We start from the raw sequence: 11,506 nt of genomic DNA, 5'->3' as shown, positions 1-11,506 counted from the left end.
GCACTCAAAACAGAAGACTAATTACTCTCACAACTGTCACACACATTACTAATTACTTGTCAGATCATTAGTTCATTGTCAGAGCTGAATAAAGATTTTGATATTACAGATTAAATTTAGTAAGAGAAGCTCAACTTCAAATGATGCTAATCTTTTGGCAGAAGTAGCATGGTCTGTATTGTTGGAGTTTCTCCAGCACAGCTCTCTTTCTCTGTAACTCTCTTCTTTCAGGAATAGCATGCATGAGTACCTGCATTCTGGTCCATGACTGCTTTGCATACATGACAGATGTTTAGCTGACTATCCTTGACTGATTCCAACTCTACTGTAGGCCTCAGAGTGGACCTTTCATACCATTATATAAAAATAAACTCCAAAGGAACTGTGAATATTTATGTTTGAGTCACAAACCTGTTAAATCCTTCTCTTTTTGCTTTTACTTTAATTTTATGAATTTCAGAGAAGAATCACATGAATCAAGTTTCTTACCTTGTCTTAGAAGCTAGATTAAAACTGCTTCAACTAGATCTGTGGTACAGTCGTTTCATTTTTAGCAGCAGCAATTCTTGCCCAGCTACAATCTCATGTAAAAGGGATAGCTCACACAAAAATGATAATTTGATGTTTACCTGCTTACCCCCAGGGCATCCAAGATGAAGGTGACTTTGTCTCTTCAGTAGAACACAAACCAAGATTTTGAACTCAAACCTTTGCAGTCTATCAGTCTTATAATGTAAGTGGATGGGAATCATGGCAAAAACATACACAAACAAAACCAAAGTAAACACTGTGGCTCGTGACAATACATTTGATGTGTAAAGACGCAAAACAATTGGTCTGTGCAAGAAACTGAACAGTATTTATATCGTTTTTTACCTCTGATTTTCACCGCAATGTCCGAACTGTCTGTACTGAGCTCATCCTGAGCGCATCCTTCTCAATAGCAGGTGTCTGATGTGTCTTCTTCTTCTTCTTCTTGCTTTACAGCAGAGTGCAGACTTATTAGTTCATTACCGCCACCTATCTTTCAAATGGACCATTGACACTCCTAATTTAGATTGTAGATAGAGTGTCAATGGTCCTTTTGAAAGATAGGTGGCAGTAATGAACTAATAAATCTGTGATCTGCCGTAAAGCAATGAGAAGACTCGTCAGACACCTGCTGTTGAGAAGAATGGGCTCAGGACACGCTCAGGACAGACAGTTTGTACATTGCAATGAAAATCAGAGGTAAAAAAAAAACTATATAAATACTGTTCAGTTTCTTGCACAGACCGATGGTTTTATGTTGAGCCGCAGTGTTTAATTTAGTTTTGTTTGTGTATGTTTTTGGACTCCCAATGCCGTGATTCTTATCCACTTACATCATAAGACTGATAGACTGCAACGATTTGAGTTCAAAATCTTTGTTTGTATTCTAATGAAGAAACAAAGTAACCTACATCTTGGATGGCCTGGGAGTAACCAGATAAACATCACATTTTCATTTTTTGGTGAACTATCCATTGAAGCTGCCCTCTATGTTACCATCAAAGCTAATAAAAACATTTAGTAGGGTCTTGGGTGTGGAACAGGCAAACTCTTGATGTACCATCATTATTCTATCTAGGTGAGAGGAGACCAAAATGAGAATCCTTAAACTAAAGGTTACAAATACAACACAGAGCAATAGCAGCATCTTCTGGTAGGATGTACCTATTAGCTAAAAACAGCACTGTGAGCAAATTATTTTAAAAAATTACACCTTCAGGGACTAAATGCAAATACTGAATCATTCGATCATTAATCAAAATGCAACAGGAGATCTTTACCTACATCTTCATAATTATTGTCCCAGAGGAAAGAAAAATTAGATTCTTTTCTGAAATGTTTCTCCTAGAGAGATGAGGTTATATGAATATCAAATGGAAACTTTTGCCTCACATTTGTCTCACCTGAAAAATACTCATAAAGCTACACTATTTTCTCATTCTTTTTTTTTTTTTTTAACAAGAACAAAATGATGCATTGCACTCAGATTTTTGCCCCATATTATTTTCATCTCAACAAAATCACATCCTGTGCTCAGATGTTACATTTTTAAACAAGTAGGCCCACATATTTATATTATACTAAACTTTATACTGAACTTCCCTTGTAAAGAAAAAAAAAACAGGTAAGAATTTACAAAAAAACAAAAAATAGAAGTGCATTGAGGTCTTGAAAGAGATTACAGAAAAACAATAATTATATCTCATATTTCTCACACTACATTCTCATTTTTGACTCCTTTCTGCTTAGAACTTTCTCGTGCAATTTTTGTCTGCTTTTATTTCTCCTGGGGAATTTTTGGACAAACAGTGTTGAAGCTACAATGAATGATATTTGAAAATCACTGCTAAGTCTACTAAGTTTAGAAAAGCAACCTCTGAGCAATAAATATTTACTCTGAAGTACCATGTTTGTGGGAAAGATGTATAGAAAATGTGTGTGAATGTTAGCAATAAGTAGAATATAAGACATAAGTCCTGGACCATTGTACTACAATACCTTAATTAAACTGAAAATTTATAAAATGTGTAATACGGAATTAAAAAGATAAAGTTGGCCACTGCACAGTGAGAGATTGAGATCTTGCATGTGGGTGTCAGTTTGAAAATAATTTTCAAATTTCTTTAATCATGTTTGGAAAGTGTGCTGATTTGTATCTCTCCATATCCCTGTTTGACACATCGACGTATTAAAGCACCATATCTTGTGTAATTACTCATACATCCAGCCGCCTCTCTGGAATACTGACAGAATCAGGTGTAATGGTTCAGATGACTTATGGTTTGGTTTGTATCACGGTTTTAGAGTCACATTTTTGATACTGTTTGAATTGTGCTGTGTTTAGGGAAAAAGAGGAAACACAACTGCACACTACTTGAACTCCACTTCAGTTATGTTATTTCCAGCAGAATTCAGAACAACAATAAATTCAGCTACCAACCACATTCTATTGCATATATATCAAGAAAAGAAAAGAGAGAAAACAACCCACCGATTTATGATATGCAAACTAAGATTATCGGCTGGATAAAGCCTACCAGAGTTTCACTAGTAAAGTTTTGATTGGGTGAGGATTACAATTGAGGCAAAGACATTGCGGTGACGTACAGAATCATACACATGTGCGAGTTATATTGATGCACAAACAAACCATGTATGTACAAGCTTGGCATACTGGTATGCACAGACAAATTTCACATTGTTCTCACGCAAATTCAAAATAATGATTTAGTAATTCTGAATGGATTCATGTAATGTAGAAGGTAATTGAAAGTCAGTTGGTCTAGGGGTTTTTGGCATCTCAGTGTGGTCCTTGAATTATTAAAAGTTTTTTTTTTTTTCTGTAACATAAAAGTGTCCTTTAAAAAGAAGAAGAAAAAGAAACCTAAACAAAAACCTGAAAAGCCAATCATGGTCTGGAGCCCCAATCCCAAATGCCCATGATTTAGCACATGATTTAGATTTCCACAATGGATTTATAGGATCTATAAATCCTGAGCCATTGCAGCAAGTTTTGTCTATAAAACCAAATGCTATACAATCTGCTCACCTCGTTAAAATAAAATTCATTACATTTGTTTACACTTCCTTTGAGAGCATAACTGCAGGGTTAAATATCAATAATGAATGTCAAACAGGAGTCAGCTACTGCACAAGTAATGTGAACCAATCTGAGAGCTCTTAATGTGTTGGTTCAATGTACAGTGTACAGTTATATTGATTACTTTTATAATGTTTTTATACACATTCTGAAGCTTGAAAATTGTGGTTGCATGAATTTTCAAACTGAAGGACACAAATGATAAGAAAATATTTAAAAAATATGTTTGTTTGCATTTCAAAGATGAACAAAAGTCTTATGGGTCTGGAATGCTATGAGGCTGTGGGAGGTTGACACTGCAGGCTGCTTCTTCAGCATTCTGATCTTCTAATAGATTTGAGAACCATTGCTCTAACTGGACTCCAATAAAGCATCCTCAAAAATCACTTTAGATAGAATTAACCTAAAAGGGGCCAGTCAAGACAAAAAACAGCATTGCTGAGAATTAGAACAAGGCCACTTTTTGTCTGGTCCCAGAATCTTTTAAAGCTTTAAATGCACCATAGAAAATAACAGATCCAAACAGACTCTCCTTTTACAGAGATTGTCACCTCAATAAAGTGTGTGATGGATCTAACTTTGCAATGTATGATCATTTTCTTCTTCATACTGTTCATCATTGTTTAATTCAACAATATTGAATGTGTATGATTAACAGATGCACACGAAGAGGCTGCACACTGGCTCTCCAATTAAATTTATGTTTTAGTACTGAGCTACTCTAAATCTCCCCAAACTCTGTTCCTCAAGGACGCGCATGCAGATAATGGATGGCTGTGGAAGCCGATCCAATGAGGGACTGCATTCTAATTCTCACAAATAAGTCCACAAAAATGGAACAAGCCTGACAGAGCACATTGTGTGCTGGCCTAAAAACATTCTGATGTACCGTCCAGAACATGCAACATAGCCAAATTGTATGGATTACATGGTGTTTAGCCCACAATGCTTTGAATTAGAGCGATTGAGGCTCTCTGGAAGAGCAGAAGTCTCTGATCCAGGTCCCCAACAGTTCCCTGTGACTTTCTGAATACGGATTCACACTTTGGGCACATCCCTATGGAATCCCTGTTGGAAAGAATTCACCCAAGCAGAAAAGAAGTCAAACCCATTGTGTGGATAGTTTTGTCTGGTTTGGGGAACAAAAATATGCACAGGGAATGCATTAAGAGTTTATACCGGGCACTTTTTTTTGTTGTTAGCCTTACTTTAAGCATTCATCAAAATACACTATAGACCGGGCTGGAAGTTAGTGCAGGGGGTGAATTTTGAGAAAAGGCAGCATTCCAGATGATCTGACCCAATTTCATGGGTTAAAAATATAGAGTTTTGGTGTAGTTATTTTTGGGCTGAGCATGCACATCATTGTATGTATGACTTCGTGAATGACTCTGCTTTGTCTGAATTACAGCAATATGTGAAAAAAAGACATATTTCAGAATAAAGTGCTAGCCCTATCATTGTATTATCTGTTTAGAAACCAATATTTCAAGTAGGATCTATTGGCTTTATGTTACTGAATTTAAGACACAGAACAGACGGCACCTCTAAATTCTTCAGGCAGAACAGAGCTGTTTAAAGCTTCATTCATTTGTCTTTCTCCTCAGGATCAGTGGATTAGCAACACAATTATGATTTTACACAAATTATAGTAATTCATTGTATTTCAGGACATGTGTGTAAATGGCTGATTGGACATTTTAAAGCACAGCCATAGTGACAGATATTATTTTTATTTGACTTTATTTTAACAAGGTGTTTCTTATTCTTCTTATTATTATTCTTATTATTATTGTTGTTGTTGTTATTGTTATTTATCTCCTTGAACATGGTCAACATACATGACATACATAACCTTTATACAAAACCAAGGTTTGCATAATTGCATGTAAATAATGTTCGGATCCTTCAGTTTTGCTTCTTAACACCTAAATTAATTTTGTGGAACACAAAATTGTGTTCTGTTTTTGTGGAAAAATTGGGTCACATTTTATTTTAAGGTCCAATTCTCACTATTAGCAAACCATTAACTATGGCTTTTGCCTCAATTAACCCCTTATTTGCTGCTTGTAGTTAGAAAGGTAGTTAAGTTAAGTTTAGGTTTTGGGTAGGATTGGGAATGTAGAATATGGTCATGCAGAATATGTGTTTTATATGTACAAATAAACAGGTAACAGAAATTGTAACCATGTTCCTATAGTTATTTTGCAATAAATGTAAACATGCTTAAAATGAGATGAGACTTTTCATTCGTTTTAATAAATAGACCATTTATTGTTTGGTTAAAAATACAAAACAGATTTTTGTTTTGGTCGTAAATAATGCCTATTTAACTTTGTAAATGTGCCAGCATTAGGTAAAACAGGAATATGAATTCAAGTTAGATTAAAAAACTGCCTCAGAATTGCCTCCTCATTTTAGAACACCACTGCATGCCACTGTAATGTATAATTCCTAACTGTAGTATTACTGATGTTGGAGGACAGTAATGAATTAAATGTACAGAATATAGTGAGCATGAAGACTTTAATAGATGGCTAGAAGCTCAGCAGTTTTCTGTCAAAGCAAAAAAAAAAAAAAAAAAAGTAATGTCTCAGAAGAAACACATAGGAGAATGAGAGAGACCCTGAAAGAGCAGATGATGTTTTATTTTAGATAAATATGTAAGCTAACTTTTCCATAGCAAAAGTACATTTGAATGCTTTTGATTTTTAATAATAAAGGTTATAAATTATTAAATGTAAAATGATTGTACTGTTACAATAACAATATTTGAAGTCATTATTCTATATATCTTGTAAACGTATTTATATATTTCATATGCGTCCGTGTAATAAGCAGAGCGATACAAGACACAGATCTGGCTCATCTTGACGATTTTTACTTTGGGATAATGATGGGCTGAATGGTACATCCTACATCAGCTGGAGTAACATTATGTTCTCCAATACATCTTTAAAAATCTATTGTAATTAGAAAACAACTGTTGATGAGAGCAATTCTCAATTATGTATATACATATAATGCATCATAATACACTGTACAGGTGAATAAAATCCGGCATAAGTGTGTAGCAGCATCTCAGTAAGCCAATGAATAAAAAAATCAATGACATCACTCAGCATTTCTTTGCTCCACACCATCACCACAGGAGCAGACGGTACTTCGAGATGGGGCGTTCCGCTATATTGAGTTTAATTTGTCAAAAATGGCTGATACAGCGGAACATCTTTTATTTATCTGCTTGGCAAAGCCCCTTTTTAAATGAAAAACTGAACTTGAGAATAGTCTGCCAGAATATCCTTCCTTTCATTCACTGTGATACTCATTTTTATGCAGCTGCTGCTTCCCCCATGGAACCCAATGTGCGTGCATGCATGTGTGCGTGTGTGTGTGTGTGTGTGTGTGTGTGTGATATTTCTTTATTATTTTGAGATTTAACCACATTATACTTGTTGCTACCTTAAGCTGCCTGTTCGTTAAACACAAAGTTTATTATACTGATATTTTATTAGTTTGTTATTTTATATATTCTTTAGAATGTCCCATGGATATATATATATATATATATATATATATATATATATATATATATATATATATATATATATATATATATATAGGCATATAGAATGGTGAATCAAACAAATTCATTAGAGAAGAAAAAAAAAAACATTACACATCAGCTCCATTGTGTATTCCAAGTGATCAAGGGCTTAGTACTTTCCAGTTCAAGCCATTTTGAGGTTTCAACCAGTCATGCAGTATTAGCAATGACATACATCTGAGTCTACAACATGGCAGGAAGTTAGGGAAGGAAGGGCATAAAAAGAGAAGTGGAACTTGCCCTCGGACCTTGGAAAGTGAGGTAAAATACTTCACGCACACATCCCTAGTTAACACGACCCTCAGTTGATCAATAACACTGACATTTAAATCTCCTTAAACATCAATAAGTGCTATAAATATAAGTAAGAATCTTCTACCATCTCTAGTAAGGGGTCAGTTATAGTTTACATGAGATATGGCTATGATGTGATGTCATGTGATGATTTTTTGAACCAGCTCAAGTTATTACACAGAAAGGCTTTGGAGTGGTGATGTATTCTGTGATTCCAGGGAGTTAGCTGTTACGATCATCAAAATAAGAGCTCTTTGTATTAGGCAAATAAATCTTGGAGCTGAATCGAAGACATAAATATTCTCCAAGTGTGGGGGTTAGGAGCAGTGGATCAGGAGCGGGATTGACATGAGCAACAAGGGTCCTCACCCTGCATATGGACATGAATTAAAACACTCAAGGAATTACATATCTGAAATGACTGACAGCTTTAGAACAGATTTATGATACAGAAATCTGGATGTACTTTTTTGGTGAAATAAATATTTAAAGCACCTTTTTAAATAACTCCTGTTGGGGGGCTGCTAGTTTTGAGTTATAATTTCAGTGTTAGTATTATTTGATCTCAGTGCTGCATTTGATACTGTCGACCACAACAGGCTCCTCAACAGACTGGAAAGCTGGGTGGGACTTGCAGTAAATGAGACAATACTTAGATTGTTCAGATCATATTTACAAGGCAAAGGCTGCTTTGTGAGCTCATGCATTAAAGAATCTAACTGGACTGTCATGACTCATGAAGTTCCACAAGGCTCAGTCCTTGCGCCTCTGCTGTTTGTATATGTATTTGTATATGCTTCAACTAGACTAAATAATTAGAAACAACATTGCTTATCACAGTTATCCAGATGACACCCAAATCTACCTGGCTCTATTACCATTAGACTCCCTGTATGCTTAATGTAAAATGGATGTCACCGTATTTGGCAATAAAGATTAAATGAATGCATACCTTGACTAAAGGGGTCTAAAGAGTCAGAAATCTTCGTGTCATAATGGATTCTGATCTTAACTTCTGAAGCCACATCAAAGCAATTATTAAATTAGCTTATTACCATCAACAAAACAAATCAGATCCTTTGTGTCCAAGCAAGACCTAGAGAAGTTTAGGCATTTATTACCAGCAGGATAGATTACTGCAATATACATCATACATCATACATAATATTACAGCTAATACTCCACTGCCAGGCTTCTGTCCAAAACCACGAATATTGAATATATCACACCAGTTCCAGTTTTATTCAGAATCCATTTTAAAATACTTTTAATTGTATGGCCTTGGAGCAAAATACCTGGCAGATATGTTGGTCAGATATAATATAAATAGAGCTCTCAGATTGCAAGGATCAAGTCATTTTATAACATCTAAGGTTCATTCCAAACATGGTGAGATGAAATTTAGCTATTGTGCCACCCATAGCTGACTAGCTTCCAGAGGATGCCAGATGTGCTCTGTTGGCCACTACATTAAAATCCAAATTGAAAACACATCTATGCATCTATGAAACTATGCATTTTCTAATGTCTAGTGCTGTACCAACTGCACTGCAGTGTTCTTTTTTAATCGTACCTTTATGTCCTTTTAATGTATAATATTTTAAAACCACTGAATTACCACTGTGTATGAAATGTGTTATATAAATATAAATAACTTACAAACAAACTTGTCTTGCCTTGCCTGAAACTGTGTAAAAGAGCAACCAGATAAGCAAAAAGATGAACAATGCAATTATATTCATAATCTGAATCACAGTCTGCAGTGTGATACGAGACATGAGAATAGTGAAACTGAGAACTCGTGTGTAACTTTTGTCCTTCTATCTGCTAACACTTTTACCATGTTACCATGTAAATGTACATTTTTGAGAAAACAAATAATAATACTAATTTAACAAATGCACAATATATTAGGTAGTAATAACTATTATTACTTATCTGACATTTTTATTGATTGGCTTCGATATTAGCTGGTGAAGAAAAACAGAGACATTATTGACATTATTTTAAAATTCATTTACATAACCACCATATTTTTAATATTTTTAATCAAGTATTGAGTCATGCATATGGCAAAAACTAGAACCAGCTTGAAATACATTACAAAAACATTAAACACTGTCTCTCCTTCCAACTCGCTTGCTCTTGTTCTCTCATACTCTCTCTTCCAGCTTGTCAGTCCTGTCCATGTTGGATTGAAATAGTGCTTTAGCAAGTGTACTCTAATCAGCACTGTTGGTATAAACTACTAAACAAATGCAGGTAATTAATTTGAACACTACTGATTCCCAAAATAGCCAGCCAAAATTCTCCTTTTCAGACCAATGTTTTGATGGCACCACTCAGAGTTTGCACTGTTCAGAAAGTCAGAATACTTACAGTTGTCTCTGCATATTTTAACAATACAATAAATTACACATGGCAGTTTCATAAAGGAGCAAGGCAGAGTCTAGACCACAAAAGCCAAACTACCAGCCTGTTTGGTGGGGTGGTGAAGGTGTATGAGCTCTGCCCTGCCTATTTTGGTCTTTGTCCACTACCACATTGGCCCTTCTGCCATAAATACATCTAGGGGTCTCTTATGCATCTCATCAAACACAATGCCCTCCAAACACACACTCGTAAACTCTCTATCCCTTCACTTCCTACTCACAGACAGAACCCTTACCACCATCTCAGATTTATAGAGGCTTCGGGTTAACAGTCAGCTTGCCTTCAAACAAAATAAATGACAGTGTTCTGCCAAGAGTAATAACAGTATGTTGATGAACAAGGAGGGAGAGACGTCTTTGCTCACTCCATCAGTCTCGAAGCACATCTTTAATATTATCTGCTTGCTTCCAGTCCCAGGATAAGTGCTTTTACACACACACACACACTCTCTCACACACACACACAAGCCATTCTGTTTAGTGGAGTGTTAGACTTCGCCTTGATGCAAAATGGTATAACTTTATGGTCCACTGTATGCAGCAATATGGGATAAAATAAATGGTATTTACTCTATATCACCATTTGCACTTCCATATGTTGTTAGACAATATCTAGAGGTCTGCTTCAGTGCATGAGATTTCATTTCTCGAGGACAGAAATGCTGTAAAAAATAATGTCCGAGTATATGAGCAAGGCACTGCAGTGGGCCATTTCCATAAACTACTGTCACCGCAAGAGCACTGTGAGATCGCATCAAAACACAGCTCGTTTTCCAACAATAAATACTGTAAAGAGAGTCAACCCTGATTTTTGCCTTTGAGTAATGAAACTTACAGTGCATCCGTCTGGAAAATGACCCTATAGTCCCACCTTGAGTGACTTACTCCTTTTATACAAAATAAATATTAGAGACATGAAATGTATTATCATTCATCGTGTATAATTATATTTTATACACCTCTAGGTTGACCAGTTTCCCAGTCTAAAGAGGTTAAAGACTGTCTGTTCAATAAAACTGTCTGCGGTTCAAGGACAGCTGTGCCATCTAGTGACAACAAATAAAACATCTGACTCTGTTGGGTTTTCAGTTGGATTCATATTTTATTGCCACACTTAGTGATACTACGCGATTAGTTTTCTAAGCATCTAACTGCCTCCAATAATAATAATAATAATTAAAAATAAAAGTCTATACCTTCACCTTTTCTGTTCTCTTATCCTCCTGACCTAGCTTTTTTACCAATTTGAACATTGCCATTTTATTATACATTGCCTGTTGTATTCCTCAACTGTAAGTCAGATAAATGCATCTGCCAAATGAATATATGTAAATGTGGCTTTACATTAATACATTAAGGCAAGATTAGTCAGCAGCAGTGTGGCTTGTTTGTTTATATATATATATATATATATATATATATATATATATATATATATATATATATATATATATATATATATATATAAATATATAAATATATATATATATATATATATATTTATATTTATATATAAATATATATAATTATGACAGAGAGAGA

The sequence above is a fragment of the Carassius auratus genome, chromosome 46, assembly GCF_003368295.1.
Source record: "Carassius auratus strain Wakin chromosome 46, ASM336829v1, whole genome shotgun sequence".
Lineage (NCBI taxonomy): Eukaryota > Metazoa > Chordata > Actinopteri > Cypriniformes > Cyprinidae > Carassius > Carassius auratus.
The sequence above is the reverse complement of the archived record's forward strand: the minus strand, read 5'-3'. Positions refer to the sequence as shown.